Source organism: Camelus bactrianus, chromosome 20 (assembly GCF_048773025.1).
Source record: "Camelus bactrianus isolate YW-2024 breed Bactrian camel chromosome 20, ASM4877302v1, whole genome shotgun sequence".
Taxonomy (NCBI): domain Eukaryota; kingdom Metazoa; phylum Chordata; class Mammalia; order Artiodactyla; family Camelidae; genus Camelus; species Camelus bactrianus.
This window is the reverse complement of record NC_133558.1, coordinates 42456960-42476577: the sequence shown is the minus strand read 5'-3', so window position 1 is coordinate 42476577 and position 19618 is coordinate 42456960.

The window sequence follows — 19618 nt, the reverse complement described above, 5'->3', positions numbered from 1 at the left end:
AAGGACGGCTTTCACACACAATTATTTCTCAGAACTGGGCATGTGGAGAGACATTCGTTTATCTAGCAAAAATGGAACCGTTTGCAGGAGAAACTTTTACTCTGGTTTCTCAGTCTGTTTCCTAGTGCTGGTTTGAAGTTCCTGCAGTTTTCACTGTAAAACCGATTTGGAGCTAGTACCTCCCCATATATATGTATGGAGTGGAATTTGCAAGTGAAAAGAAACTTTGTATTTCCAACAAGCTAGGTGAAGGACGGCATTCACACACACTTATCTCTCAGAACTGAGCACGTGGAGAGACCTTCGTTCATGTAGCACAAATGGAACGGGTTGCAGGGGAAACTTTTATTCTGGTTTCTCAGTCTGTTTCCTAGTGCCGGTTTGAAGTTCCTGCAGTTTTCACTGTAAAACCGAGTTGGAGCTAGTACCTCCCCATATATATGTATGGAGTGGAGTTTGCAACTGAAAAGAAACTGTGTTCTCAACAAGCTAAGTGAAGGACGGCTTTCACACACACGTATTTCTCAGAAATGAGCATGTGGAGAGATGTTCGTTCATCTAGCACAAAGGGAAAATTTTGCAGGAGAAATTGTACTCTGGATTTTCAGTCTGTTTCCTTGTGCCTGTTTGAAGTTCCTGCAGTTTTCACTGTAAAATCGAGTTGGAGCAAGTACCTCCCCATATATATGTATGGAGTGGAGTTTTCAAGTGAAAAGAAACTTTGTGTTCCCAACAAGCTAGTTGAAGGACCGCTTTCACACACACTTTTTTCTCATAACTGAGCATGTGGAGAGACTTTCGTTCATCTAGCACAAAGGGAACGGTTTGCAGGAGAAACTTTTACTCTGTTTTCTCAGTCTGTTTCCTAGTGCCGGTTTGAAGTTCCTGCAGTTTTCACTGTAAAACCTAGTTGGAGCTCGTACCTCCCCATATATATGTATGGAGTGGAGTTTGCAACTGAAAAGAAACTTTGTGTTCCCAACAAGCTAGGTGAAGGTCGGCTTTCACACACACTTCTCTCTCAGAACTGAGCATGTGGAGTGACGTTCGTTCATCTAGCACAAAGTGAAAGGTTTGTAGGAGAAATTTTACTCTGGTTTCTCAGTCTGTTTCCTAGTGCCGGTTTGATGTTCCTGCAGTTTTCACTCTAAAACAGAGTTGGAGCTAGTACCTACCCATATATATGTATGGAGTGGAGTTTTCAAATGAAAAGAAACTTTGTGTTTCGAACAAGCTAGGTGAAGGACGGCTTTCACACACAAATATCTCTCAGAACTGAGCATGTGGAGAGACTTTCGTTCATATAACACAAAGCTAACGGGTTGCCGGGGAATCTATTACTCTCGTTTCTCAGTCTGTTTCCTAGTGCCTGTTTGAAGTTCCTGGAGTTTTCACTGTAAAACCGAGTTGGAGCTAGTACCTCCCCATATATATGTAAGGAGTGGAGTTTGCAACTGAGAAGAAACTTTGTGTTCCCAACAAGCTAGGTGAAGGACGGCTTCACAAACACATATCTCTCAGAACTTAGCATGTGGGGAGAAGTTCGTTCATCTAGCACAAAGGTAACGGGTTGCAAGAGAAACATTTACACTGGTTTCTCAGTCTGTTTCCTAGTGCCGGTTTGAAGTTCCTGCCGTTTTCACTGTAAATTCGAGTTGGAGCTAGTACCTCCCCATATATATGTATGGAGTGGAGTTTGCAACTGAAAAGAAACTTTGTGGTCCCAACAAGCAATGTGAACGACGGCTTTCACACTCACTTATCTCTCAGAACTGAACATGTGGAGAGACGTTCGTTCATCTAGCACAAATGGACCGGGTTGCATTTCAAATTTTTACTCTGGTTTCTCAGTCTGTTTCCTAGTGCCCGTATGAAATTCCTGCAGATTTCACTGTAAAACCTAGTTGGAGCTAGTACCTCCCCATATATATGTATGGATTGGAGTTTGCAAGTGAAGAGAAACTTTGTGTTCCCAACAAGCTATGTGAAGGACGGCTTTCACACACACTTTTCTCTCATTAATGAGCATGTGGAGAGACGTTCGTTCATCTAGCACAAATGGAACGGTTTGCAGGAGAAAATATTTCTCTGGTTTCTCAGCCTGTTTCCTAGTGCCGGTTTCAAGTTCCTGAGTTATCAATGTAAAACCGAGATGAAGATAGAAGCACCCCATATATATGTGTGGATTGGAGTTTGCAACTGATAAGAAGCTTGGTGTTCCCAACAAGGTAGGTGAAGCACGGCTTTCACACTCACTTATCTCTCAGAACTGAGCATGTGGAGAGACGTTCGTTCATCTAGCACAAAGGGAACGGGTTGCATTGGAAATTTATACTCTGGTTTCTCATTCTGTTTCCGAGTGCCGGTTTGACGTTCCTGCAGTTTTCACTGTAAAAACGAGTTGGAGCTTGTACCTCCCCTTATATATGTATGGAGTGGAATTTGCAACTTAAAAGAAACTTTGTGTTCCCAACAAGCTAGGTGAAGCACGGCTTTCACACACAGTTATCTCTCAGAACTAAGCGTGTGGAGAGACGTTCGTTCATCTAGCACAAAGGGAACGGTTTGCAGGAGAAACTTTTACTCTGGTTTCTCAGTCTGTTTCCTAGGGCCGGTTTGAAATTCCTGCAGTTTTCACTGTAAAACCTAGTTGGAGCTAGTACCTCCCATTATATATGTATGGAGTGGAATTTGCAACTTAAAAGAAACTTTGTGTTCCCAACAAGCTAGGTGAAGGACGGCTTTCACACAAACTTATCTCTCAGAAGTGAGCATGTTGAGAGACGTTCGTTCATCTAGCACAAAGGGAACGTGTTGCATGAGAAACGTTTACTCTGGTTTCTCAGTCTGTTTCCTAGTGACGGTTTGAATTTCCTGCAATTTTTACTGTAAAACCTAGTTGGAGCTAGTACCTCCCCATAAATATGTATGGAGTGGAGTTGGCAACTGAAAAGAAACATAGTGTTCCCAACAAGCTTGGTGAAGGACGGCTTTAACACACACAATTATCTCTTAGAACTGAGCATGTGTAGAGACGTTCGTTCATCTAGCACAAAGGGAACGGTTTGCAGGAGAAACTTTTTCTCTGGTTTCTCAGTCTGTTTCCTAGTGCCGGTTTCAAGTTCATGAGTTATTAATGTAAAACCGAGATGAATATAGTAGCACCCCATATATATGTGTGGAGTGGAGTTTGCAACTGAAAAGAAACTTTGTGTTCCCAACAAGCTAGGTGAAGGACGGCTTTAACACACACTTATCTCTCAGAACTGAGCATGTGGAGAGACGTTCGTTCATCTAGCACATAGGGAATGGGTTGCAGGGGTAACTTTTACTCTGGTCTCTCAGTCTGTTTCTTAGTGCCGGTTTGAAGTTGTTGCCGTTTTCACTATAAAACCGAGTTGGAGGTCGAACCTCCCCATAAATATATATGGAGTGGACTTTGCAAGTGAAAAGAAACTTTGTGTTCCCAACAAGCTAGGTGAAGGACGGCTTTCACACACACTTATCTCTCAGAACTGAGCATGTGGAGAGACGTTCGTTCATCTAGCACAAAGGGAACGGGTTGCAGGGGAAACTTTTACTCTGGTTTCTCAGTCTGTTTCTTAGTGCCGGTTTGAAGTTCCTGCAGTTTTCACTGTACAACCGAGTTGGAGCTTGTACCTCCCCATATATATTTATGGAGTGGAATTTGCAACTGAAAAGGAACTGTGTTCTCAACAAGCTAAGTGAAGGACGGCTTTCACACACACGTATTTCTCAGAAATGAGCATGAAGAGAGATGTTCGTTCATCTAGCACAAATGGAAAGGGTTGCAGGAGAAATTTTAGTCTGGTTTTTCAGTCTGTTTCCAAGTGCCGTTTTGAAGTTCCTGCAGTATTCACTGTAAAACCGAGTTGGATCTCGTACCTCCCCATATATATGTATGGAGTGGAGTTTGAAAATGAAAAAAACTTTGTGTTCCCAACAAGCTAGGTGAAGGACGTCTTTCACACACACTTATCTCTCAGAACTGAGCATGTGGAGAGACATTCGTTCATCTAGCACAAAGGGAAAATTTTGCAGGAGAAATTGTACTCTGGATTTTCAGTATGTTTCCTTGTGCCTGTTTGAAGTTCCTGCAGTTTTCACTGTAAAATCGAGTTGGAGCAAGTACCTCCCCATATATATCTATGGAGTGGAGTTTGCAAGTGAAAAGAAACTTTGTGTTCCCAACAAGCTATGTGAAGGAAGGCTTTCACACACACTTTTCTCTCAGCAATGAGCATGTGGAGAGACGTTCGTTCATCTAGCACAAATGGAACGGTTTGCAGGAGAAAATATTTCTCTGGTTTCTCAGCCTGTTTCCTAGTGCCGGTTTCAATTTCCTGAGTTATCAATGTAAATCCGAGATGAAGATAGAAGCACCCCATATATATGTGTGGAGTGGAGTTTGCAACTGATAAAAAGCTTGGTGTTCCCAACAAGGTAGGTGAAGCACGGCTTTCACACTCACTTATCTCTCAGAACTGAGCATGTGGAGAGACGTTCGTTCATCTAGCACAAAGGGAACGGGTTGCATTGGAAATTTATACTCTGGTTTCTCATTCTGTTTCCGAGTGCCGGTTTGACGTTCCTGCAGTTTTCACTGTAAAAACGAGTTGGAGCTTGTACCTCCCCTTATATATGTATGGAGTGGAGTTGGCAAATGAATAGAAACTTTGTGTTCCCAACAACCTACGTGAATTACGGCTTTCACTCACAGTTATCTCTCAGAACAGAGCATGTGGAGAGACGTTCGTTCATCTAGCACATAGGGAACGGTTTGCATGAGAAACTTTTACTCTGCTCTCTCAGTCTGTTTCCTAGTGCCGGTTTGAAGTTCCTGCAGTTTTCACTATAAAACCGAGTTGGAGCTCGAACCTCCCCATACATATATATGGAGTGGAGTTTGCAAGTGAAAAGAAACTTTGTGTTCCCAACAAGCTAGGTGAAGGACGGCTTTCACACACACTTATCTCTCAAAACTGAGCTTGTGGAGAGACGTTCGTTCATTTAGCACAAAGGGAACGCTTTTCAGTTAACTTTTACTCTGGTTTCTCAGTCTGTTTCCTAGTGATGGTTTGAAGTTACTGCAGTTTTCACTGCAAAACCGAGTTGGAGCTAGTACCTCCCCATATATATGTATGGAGTGGAGTTTGCAAGTGAAAAGAAACTTTGTGTTCCCAACAAGCTAGATGAAGGGCGGCTTTCACACACACTTCTCTCTCAGAACTGAGCATGTGGAGAGACGTTCGTTCATCTAGCACAAAGGTAACGGTTTGCAGGGGAAACTTTTTCTCTGATTTCTCAGTCTGTTTCCTAGTGCCGGTTTCAAGTTCCTGAGTTATCAATCTAAAACCGAGATGAAGATAGTAGCACCCCATATATATATGTGGAGTGGAGTTTGCAACTGAAAAGAAACTATGTGTTCCCAACAACCTAGGTGAAGGACGACTTTCACACACTCTTATCTCTCAGAACTCAGCATGTGGAGAGACGTTCGTTCATCTAGTGCAAAGGGAACGGTATGCAGCAGAATGTTTTACTCTGGGTCCTCAGTATGTTTCCTAGTGCCGGTTTGAAGTTCCTGCAGTTTTCATTGTAAAACCGAGTTGGAACTCGTACCTCCCCATATATATGTATGGAGTGGAGTTTTCAAGTGAAAAGAAACTTTGTGTTCCCAACAAGCTAGTTGAAGGACGGCTTTCACACACACTTTTTTCTCATAACTGAGCATGTGGAGAGACTTTCGTTCATCTAGCACAAAGGGAACGGTTTGCAGGAGAAACTTTTACTCTGTTTTCTCAGTCTGTTTCCTAGTGCCGGTTTGAAGTTCCTGCAGTTTTCACTGTAAAACCTAGTTGGAGCTCGTACCTCCCCATATATATGTATGGAGTGGAGTTTGCAACTGAAAAGAAACTTTGTGTTCCCAACAAGCTAGGTGAAGATCGGCTTTCACACACACTTCTCTCTCAGAACTGAGCATGTGGAGTGACGTTCGTTCATCTAGCACAAAGTGAAAGGTTTGTAGGAGAAATTTTACTCTGGTTTCTCAGTCTGTTTCCTAGTGCCGGTTTGATGTTCCTGCAGTTTTCACTCTAAAACAGAGTTGGAGCTAGTACCTACCCATATATATGTATGGAGTGGAGTTTTCAAATGAAAAGAAACTTTGTGTTTCGAACAAGCTAGGTGAAGGACGGCTTTCACACACAAATATCTCTCAGAACTGAGCATGTGGAGAGACTTTCGTTCATATAACACAAAGCTAACGGGTTGCCGGGGAATCTATTACTCTCGTTTCTCAGTCTGTTTCCTAGTGCCTGTTTGAAGTTCCTGGAGTTTTCACTGTAAAACCGAGTTGGAGCTAGTACCTCCCCATATATATGTAAGGAGTGGAGTTTGCAACTGAGAAGAAACTTTGTGTTCCCAACAAGCTAGGTGAAGGACGGCTTCACACACACATATCTCTCAGAACTTAGCATGTGGGGAGACGTTCGTTCATCTAGCACAAAGGTAACGGGTTGCAAGAGAAACATTTACTCTGGTTTCTCAGTCTGTTTCCTAGTGCCGGTTTGAAGTTCCTGCCGTTTTCACTGTAAATTCGAGTTGGAGCTAGTACCTCCCCATATATATGTATGGAGTGGAGTTTGCAACTGAAAAGAAACTTTGTGTTCCCAACAAGCAATGTGAACGACGGCTTTCACACTCACTTATCTCTCAGAACTGAGCATGTGGAGAGACGTTCGTTCATCTAGCACAAAGGGAACGGGTTGCATTGGAAATTTATACTCTGGTTTCTCATTCTGTTTCCGAGTGCCGGTTTGACGTTCCTGCAGTTTTCACTGTAAAAACGAGTTGGAGCTTGTACCTCCCCTTATATATGTATGGACTGGAGTTGGCAAATGAATAGAAACTTTGTGTTCCCAACAACCTACGTGAATTACGGCTTTCACTCACAGTTATCTCTCAGAACAGAGCATGTGGAGAGACGTTCGTTCATCTAGCACATAGGGAACGGTTTGCATGAGAAACTTTTACTCTGCTCTCTCAGTCTGTTTCCTAGTGCCGGTTTGAAGTTCCTGCAGTTTTCACTATAAAACCGAGTTGGAGCTCGAACCTCCCCATACATATATATGGAGTGGAGTTTGCAAGTGAAAAGAAACTTTGTGTTCCCAACAAGCTAGGTGAAGGACGGCTTTCACACACACTTATCTCTCAAAACTGAGCTTGTGGAGAGACGTTCGTTCATTTAGCACAAAGGGAACGCTTTTCAGTTAACTTTTACTCTGGTTTCTCAGTCTGTTTCCTAGTGATTGTTTGAAGTTACTGCAGTTTTCACTGCAAAACCGAGTTGGAGCTAGTACCTCCCCATATATATGTATGGATTGGAGTTTGCAAGTGAAAAGAAACTTTGTGTTCCCAACAAGCTAGATGAAGGGCGGCTTTCACACACATTTCTCTCTCAGAACTGAGCATGTGGAGAGACGTTCGTTCATCTAGCACAAAGGTAACGGTTTGCAGGGGAAACTTTTTCTCTGATTTCTCAGTCTGTTTCCTAGTGCCGGTTTCAAGTTCCTGAGTTATCAATCTAAAACCGAGATGAAGATATTAGCACCCCATATATATATGTGGAGTGGAGTTTGCAACTGAAAAGAAACTATGTGTTCCCAACAACCTAGGTGAAGGACGACTTTCACACACTCTTATCTCTCAGAACTCAGCATGTGGAGAGACGTTCGTTCATCTAGTGCAAAGGGAACGGTATGCAGCAGAATGTTTTACTCTGGGTCCTCAGTATGTTTCCTAGTGCCGGTTTGAAGTTCCTGCAGTTTTCATTGTAAAACCGAGTTGGAACTCGTACCTCCCCATATATATGTATGGAGTGGAGTTTTCAAGTGAAAAGAAACTTTGTGTTCCCAACAAGCTAGTTGAAGGACGGCTTTCACACACACTTTTTTCTCATAACTGAGCATGTGGAGAGACTTTCGTTCATCTAGCACAAAGGGAACGGTTTGCAGGAGAAACTTTTACTCTGTTTTCTCAGTCTGTTTCCTAGTGCCGGTTTGAAGTTCCTGCAGTTTTCACTGTAAAACCTAGTTGGAGCTCGTACCTCCCCATATATATGTATGGAGTGGAGTTTGCAACTGAAAAGAAACTTTGTGTTCCCAACAAGCTAGGTGAAGATCGGCTTTCACACACACTTCTCTCTCAGAACTGAGCATGTGGAGTGACGTTCGTTCATCTAGCACAAAGTGAAAGGTTTGTAGGAGAAATTTTACTCTGGTTTCTCAGTCTGTTTCCTAGTGCCGGTTTGATGTTCCTGCAGTTTTAACTCTAAAACAGAGTTGGAGCTAGTACCTACCCATATATATGTATGGAGTGGAGTTTTCAAATGAAAAGAAACTTTGTGTTTCGAACAAGCTAGGTGAAGGACGGCTTTCACACACAAATATCTCTCAGAACTGAGCATGTGGAGAGACTTTCGTTCATATAACACAAAGCTAACGGGTTGCCGGGGAATCTATTACTCTCGTTTCTCAGTCTGTTTCCTAGTGCCTGTTTGAAGTTCCTGGAGATTTCACTGTAAAACCGAGTTGGAGCTAGTACATCCCCATATATATGTAAGGAGTGGAGTTTGCAACTGAGAAGAAACTTTGTGTTCCCAACAAGCTAGGTGAAGGACGGCTTCACACACACATATCTCTCAGAACTTAGCATGTGGGGAGACGTTCGTTCATCTAGCACAAAGGTAACGGGTTGCAAGAGAAACATTTACTCTGGTTTCTCAGTCTGTTTCCTAGTGCCGGTTTGAAGTTCCTGCCGTTTTCACTGTAAATCCGAGTTGGAGCTAGTACCTCCCCATATATATGTATGGAGTGGAGTTTGCAACTGAAAAGAAACTTTGTGTTCCCAACAAGCAATGTGAACGACGGCTTTCACACTCACTTATCTCTCAGAACTGAACATGTGGAGAGACGTTCGTTCATCTAGCACAAATGGACCGGGTTGCATTTCAAATTTTTACTCTGGTTTCTCAGTCTGTTTCCTAGTGCCCGTATGAAATTCCTGCAGTTTTCACAGTAAAACCTAGTTGGAGCTAGTACCTCCCCATATATATGTATGGAGTGGAGTTTGCAACTGAAAAGAAACTGTGTTCTCAACAAGGTAAGTTAAGGACGGCTTCACACACACGTATTTCTCAGAAATGAGCATGTGGAGAGACGTTCGTTCATCTAGCACAAATGGAAAGTGTTGCAGGAGAAATTTTAGTCTGGTTTCTCAGTCTGTTTCCTAGTGCCCGTATGAAATTCCTGCAGTTTTCACTGTAAAACCTAGTTGGAGCTAGTACATCCCCATATATATGTATGGAGTGGAGTTTGAAAGTGAAAAAAACTTTGTGTTCCCAACAAGCTAGGTGAAGGACGTCTTTCACACACACTTATCTCTCAGTACTGAGCATGTGGAGAGACTTTCGTTCATCTAGCACAATGGGAAAATTTTGCAGGAGAAATTGTACTCTGGATTTTCAGTCTGTTTCCTTGTGCCTGTTTGAAGTTCCTGCAGTTTTCACTGTAAAATCGAGTTGGAGCAAGTACCTCCCCATATATATCTATGGAGTGGAGTTTGCAAGTGAAAAGAAACTTTGTGTTCCCAACAAGCTAGGTGAAGGACGGCTTTCACACACACTTTTCTCTCATTAATGAGCATGTGGAGAGACGTTCGTTCATCTAGCACAAATGGAACGGTTTGCAGGAGAAAATATTCCTCTGGTTTCTCAGCCTGTTTCCTAGTGCCGGTTTCAAGTTCCTGAGTTAACAATGTAAAACCGAGATGAAGATACAAGCACCCCATATATATGTGTGGAGTGGAGTTTGCAACTGATAATAAGCTTGGTGTTCCCAACAAGGTAGGTGAAGCACGGCTTTCACACTCACTTATCTCTCAGAACTGAGCATGTGGAGAGACGTTCGTTCACCTAGCACAAAGGGAACGTGTTTCAGGAGAAACTTTTACTCTGGTTTCTCAGTCTGTTTCCTAGTGCCGGTTTGAAGTTCCTGCCGTTTTCACTGTAAATCCGTGTTGGAGTTAGTACCTCCCCATATATATGTATGGAGTGGAGTTTGCAACTGAAAAGAAACTGTGTGTTCCCAACAAGCTAGGTGAAGTACGGCTTTCACACGCACTTATCTCTCAGAATTGAGCATGTGGAGAGACATTCGTTCATCTAGCAAAAATGGAACGGTTTGCAGGTGAAACTTTTACTCTGGTTTCTCAGTCTGTTTCCAAGTGCCGGTTTGAAGTTCCTGCAGTTATCACTGTAAAACCGAGTTGGAACTAGAACCTCCCCATATATATTTATGGAGTGGAGTTTGTAACTGAAAAGAATCTTTGTGTTCCCAACAAGCTAGGTGAAGGAAGGCTTTCACACACACTTCTCTCTCAGAACTGAGCATGTGAAGAGACGTTCGTTCATCTAGCACAAAGGGAACGGGTTGAAGGAGAAACTTTTACACTGGTTTCTGAGTCTGTTTCCTAGTGCCGGTTTGAAGTTCCTGCCGTTTACACTGTAAATCCGAGTTGGAGCTAGTACCTCCCCATATATATGTATGGAGTGGAGTTTGCAACTGAAAAGAAACTTTGTGTTCCCAACAAGCTTGGTGAAGAACGGCTTTAACACGCACTTATCTATCAGAACTGAGCATGTGGAGAGACATTCGTTCATCTAGCAAAAATGGAACGGTTTGCAGGAGAAACTTTTACTCTGGTTTCTCAGTCTGTTTCCTAGTGCCTGTTTGATGTTCCTGCAGTTTTCACTGTAAAACCTAGTTGGAGCTAGTACCTCCCCATATATATGTATGGAGTGGAATTTGCAAGTGAAAAGAAACTTTGTGTTTCCTACAAGCTAGTTGAAGGAAGGCTTTCACACACACTTATCTCTCACAACTGAGCACGTGGAGAGACCTTCGTTCATGTAGCACAAAGGAACGGGTTGCAGGAGAAAATTTTACTCTGGATTCTCAGTTTATTTCCTAGTGCCGGGATGAATTTCTTGCAGTTTTCACTGTAAAACCGAGTTGGAGCTAGTACCTCCCCATATATATGTATGGAGTGGAGTTGGCAAGTGAAAGGAAACTTTGTGTTCCCAACAAGCTAGGTGAAGGACGGCTTTCACACACACTTCTCTCTCAGAACTGAGCATGTGGAGTGACGTTCGTTCATCTAGCACAAAGTGAAAGGTTTGTAGGAGAAATTTTACTCTGGTTTCTCAGTCTGTTTCCTAGTGCCGGTTTGATGTTCCTGCAGTTTTCACTCTAAAACAGAGTTGGAGCTAGTACCTACCCATATATATGTATGGAGTGGAGTTTGCAACTGAAAAGAAACTTTGTGTTCCCAACAAGCAATGTGAACGACGGCTTTCACTCTCACTTATCTCTCAGAACTGAACATGTGGAGAGACGTTCGTTCATCTAGCACAAATGGACCGGGTTGCATTTCAAATTTTTACTCTGGTTTCTCAGTCTGATTCCTAGTGCCCGTATGAAATTCCTGCAGTTTTCACAGTAAAACCTAGTTGGAGCTAGTACCTCCCCATATATATGTATGGAGTGGAGTTTGCAACTGAAAAGAAACTGTGTTCTCAACAAGCTAAGTGAAGGACGGCTTTCACACACACGTATTTCTCAGAAATGAGCATGTGGAGAGACGTTCGTTCATCTAGCACAAATGGAAAGTGTTGCAGGAGAAATTTTAGTCTGGTTTCTCAGTCTGTTTCCTAGTGCCGTTTTGAAGTTCCTGCAGTTTTCACTGTAAAACCTAGTTGGAGCTAGTACCTCCCCATATATATGTATGGAGTGGAGTATGAAAGTGAAAAAAACTTTGTGTTCCCAACAAGCTAGGTGAAGGACGTCTTTCACACACACTTATCTCTCAGAACTGAGCATGTGGAGAGACTTTCGTTCATCTAGCACAATGGGAAAATTTTGCAGGAGAAATTGTACTCTGGATTTTCAGTCTGTTTCCTTGTGCCTGTTTGAAGTTCCTGCAGTTTTCACTGTAAAATCGAGTTGGAGCAAGTACCTCCCCATATATATCTATGGAGTGGAGTTTGCAAGTGAAAAGAAACTTTGTGTTCCCAACAAGCTAGGTGAAGGACGGCTTTCACACACACTTTTCTCTCAGCAATGAGCATGTGGAGAGACGTTCGTTCATCTAGCACAAAGGGAACGTGTTTCAGGAGAAACGTTTACTCTGGTTTCTCAGTCTGTTTCCTAGTGACGGTTTGAAGTTCCTGCAATTTTTACTGTAAAACCGAGTTGGAGCTAGTACCTCCCCATAAATATGTATGGATTGGAGTTGGCAACTGAAAAGAAAATTAGTGTTCCCAACAAGCTAGGTGAAGGACGGCTTTCACACACACATATCTCTCAGAACTGAGCATGTGGAGAGACTTTCGTTCATCTAGCACAATGGGAAAATTTTGCAGGAGAAATTGTACTCTGGATTTTCAGTCTGTTTCCTTGTGCCTGTTTGAAGTTCCTGCAGTTTTCACTGTAATATCGAGTTGGAGCAAGTACCTCCCCATATATACCTATGGAGAGGAGTTTGCAAGTGAAAAGAACTTTGTGTTCCCAACAAGCTAGGTGAAGGACGGCTTTCACGCACACTTCTCTCTCAGAACTGAGTATGTGGAGAGACGTTCGTTCATCTAGCACAAAGGGAATGTTTTGCAGGAGAAACTTTTTCTCTGATTTCTTAGTCTGTTTCCTAGTGCCGGTTTCAAGTTCCTGAGTTATCAATGTAAAATCGAGATGAAGATAGTAACACCCCATATATATATGTGGAGTGGAGTTTGCAACTGAAAAGAAACTATGTGTTCCCAACAAGCAAGGTGAAGGACGGCTTTCACACACACTTATCTCTCAGAACTGAGCATGTGGAGAGACGTTCGTTCATCCAGCACAAAGGGAACGGTTTGCAGCAGAATGTTTTACTCTGGGTTCTCAGTCTGTTTCCTAGTGCCGGTTTGAAGTTCCTGCAGTTTTCACTGTAAAATCGAGTTGGATCTCGTACCTCCCCATATATATGTATGGAGTGGAGTTTGTAACTGAAAAGAATCTTTGTGTTCCCAACAAGATAGCTGAAGGACGGCATTCACACACACTTATCTCTCAGAACTGAGCATGTGGAAAGACATTCGTTCATCTAGCACAAAGGGAACGGGTTGCAGGAGAAACTATTACTCTGGTTTCTCAGTCTGTTTCCTAGTGCCGGTTTGAAGTTCCTGCAGTTTTCACTGTAAAACCGAGTTGTAGGTCGTACCTCCCCATATAAATGTATGGATTGGAGTTTGCAACTGAAAAGAATCTTTGTGTTCCCAACAAGCTAGGTGAAGGACGGCTTTCACACACACTTCTCTCTCAGAACTGAGCATGTGGAGTGACGTTCGTTCATCTAGCACAAAGGGAAAGGGTTGCAGGGGAAACTTTTACTCTGGTTTCTCAGTCTATTTCCCAGTGCCGGTTAGAATTTCCTGCAGTTTTCACTGTAAAACCGAGTTGAAGCTAGTACCTCCCATTATATATGTAAGGAGTGTAGTTTGCATGTGAAAAGAAACTTTGTGTTCCCATCAAGCTAGGTGAAGGACGGCTTTCACACACACTTATCTCTCAGAACTTAGCATGTGGAGAGACGTTCGTTCATCTAGCACAAAGGGAATGGGTTGAAGGAGAACATTTTACTCTGGTTTCTCAGTCTGTTTCCTAGTGCCGGTTTGAAGTTCCTGCAGGTTTCACTGTAAATCCGAGTTGGAGCTAGTACCTCCCCATATATATGTATGGAGTGGAGTTTGCAACTGAAAAGAAATTTTGTGTTCCCAACAAGCTAGGTGAAGAACGGCATTCACACGCACTTATCTTTCAGAACTGAGCATGTGAGGAGACATTCGTTCATATAGCATAAATGGAACGGTTTGCAGGAGAAACTTTTACTCTGGTTTCTCAGTCTGTTTCCAAGTGCCGGTTTGAAGTTCCTGCAGTTTTCACTGTAAAAGCGAGTTGGAGCTAGTACCTCCCCATATATATGTAAGGAGTGGATTTTGCAACTGAGAAGAAACTTTATGTTCCCAACAATCTAGGTGAAGGACGGCTTCACACACACTTATCTCTCAGAAATGAGCATGTGGAGAGACGTTCGTTCATCTAGCACAAAGGAAATGTGTTGCAGGAGAAACTTTTACTCTGGTTTCTCAGTCTGTTTCCTAGTGCCGGTTTGAAGTTCCTGCCGTTTTCACTGTAAATCCGTGTTGGAGTTAGTACCTCCCCATATATATGTATGGAGTGGAGTTTGCAACTGAAAAGAAACTGTGTTCCCAACAAGCTAGGTGAAGTACGGCTTTCACACGCACTTATCTATCAGAACTGAGCATGTGGAGAGACATTCGTTCATCTAGCAAAAATGGAACGGTTTGCAGGAGAAACTTTTACTTTGGTTTCTCAGTCTGTTTCCTAGTGCCTGTTTGATGTTCCTGCAGTTTTCACTGTAAAACCTAGTTGGAGCTAGTACCTCCCCATATATATGTATGGAGTGGAATTTGCAAGTGAAAAGAAACTTTGTGTTTCCAACAAGCTAGTTGAAGGAAGGCTTTCACACACACTTATCTCTCAGAACTGAGCACTTGGAGAGACCTTCGTTCATGTAGCACAAAGGAACGGGTTGCAGGAGAAAATTTTACTCTGGATTCTCAGTTTGTTTCCTAGTGCCGGGATGAATTTCTTGCAGTTTTCACTGTAAAACCGAGTTGGAGCTAGTACCTCCCCATATATATGTATGGAGTGGAGTTGGCAAGTGAAAGGAAACTTTGTGTTCCCAACAAGCTAGGTGAAGGACGGCTTTCACACACACTTCTCTCTCAGAACTGAGCATGTGGAGTGACGTTCGTTCATCTAGCACAAAGTGAAAGGTTTGTAGGAGAAATTTTACTCTGGTTTCTCAGTCTGTTTCCTAGTGCCGGTTTGATGTTCCTGCAGTTTTCACTCTAAAACAGAGTTGGAGCTAGTACCTACCCATATATATGTATGGAGTGGAGTTTGCAACTGAAAAGAAACTTTGTGTTCCCAACAAGCAATGTGAACGACGGCTTTCACTCTCACTTATCTCTCAGAACTGAACATGTGGAGAGACGTTCGTTCATCTAGCACAAATGGACCGGGTTGCATTTCAAATTTTTACTCTGGTTTCTCAGTCTGATTCCTAGTGCCCGTATGAAATTCCTGCAGTTTTCACAGTAAAACCTAGTTGGAGCTAGTACCTCCCCATATATATGTATGGAGTGGAGTTTGCAACTGAAAAGAAACTGTGTTCTCAACAAGCTAAGTGAAGGACGGCTTTCACACACACGTATTTCTCAGAAATGAGCATGTGGAGAGACGTTCGTTCATCTAGCACAAATGGAAAGTGTTGCAGGAGAAATTTTAGTCTGGTTTCTCAGTCTGTTTCCTAGTGCCGTTTTGAAGTTCCTGCAGTTTTCACTGTAAAACCTAGTTGGAGCTAGTACCTCCCCATATATATGTATGGAGTGGAGTATGAAAGTGAAAAAAACTTTGTGTTCCCAACAAGCTAGGTGAAGGACGTCTTTCACACACACTTATCTCTCAGAACTGAGCATGTGGAGAGACTTTCGTTCATCTAGCACAATGGGAAAATTTTGCAGGAGAAATTGTACTCTGGATTTTCAGTCTGTTTCCTTGTGCCTGTTTGAAGTTCCTGCAGTTTTCACTGTAAAATCGAGTTGGAGCAAGTACCTCCCCATATATATCTATGGAGTGGAGTTTGCAAGTGAAAAGAAACTTTGTGTTCCCAACAAGCTAGGTGAAGGAAGGCTTTCACACACACTTTTCTCTCAGCAATGAGCATGTGGAGAGACGTTCGTTCATCTAGCACAAAGGGAACGTGTTTCAGGAGAAACGTTTACTCTGGTTTCTCAGTCTGTTTCCTAGTGACGGTTTGAAGTTCCTGCAATTTTTACTGTAAAACCGAGTTGGAGCTAGTACCTCCCCATAAATATGTATGGAGTGGAGTTGGCAACTGAAAAGAAAATTAGTGTTCCCAACAAGCTAGGTGAAGGACGGCTTTCACACACACATATCTCTCAGAACTGAGCATGTGGAGAGACTTTCGTTCATCTAGCACAATGGGAAAATTTTGCAGGAGAAATTGTACTCTGGATTTTCAGTCTGTTTCCTTGTGCCTGTTTGAAGTTCCTGCAGTTTTCACTGTAATATCGAGTTGGAGCAAGTACCTCCCCATATATATCTATGGAGAGGAGTTTGCAAGTGAAAAGAACTTTGTGTTCCCAACAAGCTAGGTGAAGGACGGCTTTCACGCACACTTCTCTCTCAGAACTGAGTATGTGGAGAGACGTTCGTTCATCTAGCACAAAGGGAATGTTTTGCAGGAGAAACTTTTTCTCTGATTTCTTAGTCTGTTTCCTAGTGCCGGTTTCAAGTTCCTGAGTTATCAATGTAAAATCGAGATGAAGATAGTAACACCCCATATATATATGTGGAGTGGAGTTTGCAACTGAAAAGAAACTATGTGTTCCCAACAAGCAAGGTGAAGGACGGCTTTCACACACACTTATCTCTCAGAACTGAGCATGTGGAGAGACGTTCGTTCATCCAGCACAAAGGGAACGGTTTGCAGCAGAATGTTTTACTCTGGGTTCTCAGTCTGTTTCCTAGTGCCGGTTTGAAGTTCCTGCAGTTTTCACTGTAAAATCGAGTTGGATCTCGTACCTCCCCATATATATGTATGGAGTGGAGTTTGTAACTGAAAAGAATCTTTGTGTTCTCAACAAGATAGCTGAAGGACGGCATTCACACACACTTATCTCTCAGAACTGAGCATGTGGAAAGACATTCGTTCATCTAGCACAAAGGGAACGGGTTGCAGGAGAAACTATTACTCTGGTTTCTCAGTCTGTTTCCTAGTGCCGGTTTGAAGTTCCTGCAGTTTTCACTGTAAAACCGAGTTGTAGGTCGTACCTCCCCATATAAATGTATGGAGTGGAGTTTGCAACTGAAAAGAATCTTTGTGTTCCCAACAAGCTAGGTGAAGGACGGCTTTCACACACACTTCTCTCTCAGAACTGAGCATGTGGAGTGACGTTCGTTCATCTAGCACAAAGGGAAAGGGTTGCAGGGGAAACTTTTACTCTGGTTTCTCAGTCTGTTTCCTAGTGCCGTTTTGAAGTTCCTGCAGTTTTCACTGTAAATCCGTGTTGGAGTTAGTACCTCCCCATATATATGTATGGAGTGGAGTTTGCAACTGAAAAGAAACTCTGTGTTCCCAACAAGCTAGGTGAAGTACGGCTTTCACACGCACTTATCTCTCAGAATTGAGCATGTGGAGAGACATTCGTTCATCTAGCAAAAATGGAACGGTTTGCAGGTGAAACTTCTACTCTGGTTTCTCAGTCTGTTTCCTAGTGCTGGTTTGATGTTCCTGCAGTTTTCACTCTAAAACAGAGTTGGAGCTAGTACCTACCCATATATATGTATGGATTGGAGTTTTCAACTGAAAAGAAACTTTGTGTTTCGAACAAGCTATGTGAAGGACGTCATTCACACACACTTATCTCTCAGAACTTAGCATGTGGAGAGACGTTCGTTCATCTAACACAAAGCTAACGGGTTGCAGGAGAATCTTTTTCTCTCATTTCTCAGTCTGTTTCCTAGTGCCTGTTTGAAGTTCCTTCAGTTTTCACTGTAAAACCGAGTTGGAGCTAGTACCTCCCCATATGTATGTAAGGAGTGGAGTTTGCAACTGAGAAGAAACATTGTGTTCCCAACAAGCTAGGTGAAGGACGGCTACACACACACTAATCTCTCAGTAATGAGCATGTGGAGAGACGTTCGTTCATCTAGCACAAATGTAACGGGTTGCAGGAGAAACTTTTACTCTGGTTTCTCAGTCTGTTTCCTAGTGCCGGTATGAATTTCCTGCAGTTTTCACTGTAAAACCGAGTTGGAGCTAGTACCTCCCCATATATATGTATGGAGTGGTGTTGGCAACTGAAAGGAAACTTTGTGTTCCCAACAAGCTAGGTGAAGGACGGCTTTCACACACACTTAACTCTCAGAACAGAGCATGCGGAGAGACGTTCGTTCATCTAGCACATAGGGAACGGTTTGCAAGAGAAACTTTTACTCTGGTTTCTCAGTCTGTTTCCTAGTGCCGGATTGAAGTTCCTGCAGTTTTCACTATAAAACCGATTTGGATCTCGAACCTCCCCATACATATATATGGAGTGGAATTTGCAAGTGAAAAGAAACTTTGTGTTCCCAACAAGGTAGGTGTAGGACGGCTTTCACACACACTTATCTCTCAGAACTGAGCATGTGGAGAGACGTTCGTTCATCTAGCACAAAGGGGAAGCATTTCAGGAGAAACTTTTACTCTGGTTTCTCAGTCTGTTTCCTAGTTCCGGTTTGAACTTCCTGCAGTTTTCACTGTAAATCCGAGTTGGAGCTAGTACCTACCCATAGATATATATGGATTGGAGTTTGCAACTGAAAACAAGCTTGGTGTTCCCAACAAGCTAGGTGAAGGAAGGCTTTCACACACACTTATCTCTCAGAACTGAGCATGTGGAGAGACGTTCGTTCATCTAGCACAAAGGGAACGGGTTGCATTGGAAATTTATACTCTGTTTTCTCATTCTTTTTCCGAGTGCTGGTTTGACGTTCCTGCAGTTTTCACTGTAAAAACGAGTTGGAGCTTGTACCTCCCCATATATATGTATGGATTGTAGTTGGCAAATAAATAGAAACTTTGTGTTCCCAACAAGCTACGTGAATGACGGCTTTCACTCACAGTTTTCTCTCAGAACTAAGCGTGTGGAGAGACTTGCGTTCATCTAGCACAAAGGGAACGGGATGCAGGAGCAACTTTTACTCTGGTTTCTCAGTCTGTTTCCTAGTGCCGGATTGAAGTTCCTGCAGTTTTCACTATAAAACCGAGTTGGAGCTCGAACCTCCCCATACATATATATGGAGTGGAATTTGCAAGTGAAAAGAAACTTTGTGTTCCCAACAAGGTAGGTGAAGGACGGCTTTCACAGACACTTATCTCTCAGAACTGAGCATGTGGAGAGACGTTCGTTCATCTAGCACAAAGGGAAAGCATTTCAGGAGAAACTTTTACTCTGGTTTCTCAGTTGTTTCCTAGTGACGGTTTGAAGTTACTGCAGTTTACACTGTAAAACAGAGATGGAGCTAGTACCTCTCCATATATATGTATGGAGTGGAGTTTGCAACTGAAAAGAAACTTTGTGTTCTCAACAAGCTAGGTGAAGGACGGCTTTCACACACACGTATTTCTCAGAAATGAGCATGTGGAGAGACGTACTTTCATCTAGCACAAATGGAAAGGGTTGCAGGAGAAATTTTAGTCTGGATTCTAAGTTTGTTTCCTAGTGCCGTTTTGAAGTTCCTGCAGTTTTCACTGTAAAACCGAGTACGCTCTCGTACCTCCCAATATATATGTATGGAGTGGAGTTTGAAAGTAAAAAAAAACTTTGTCTTCCCAACAAGGAACGTGA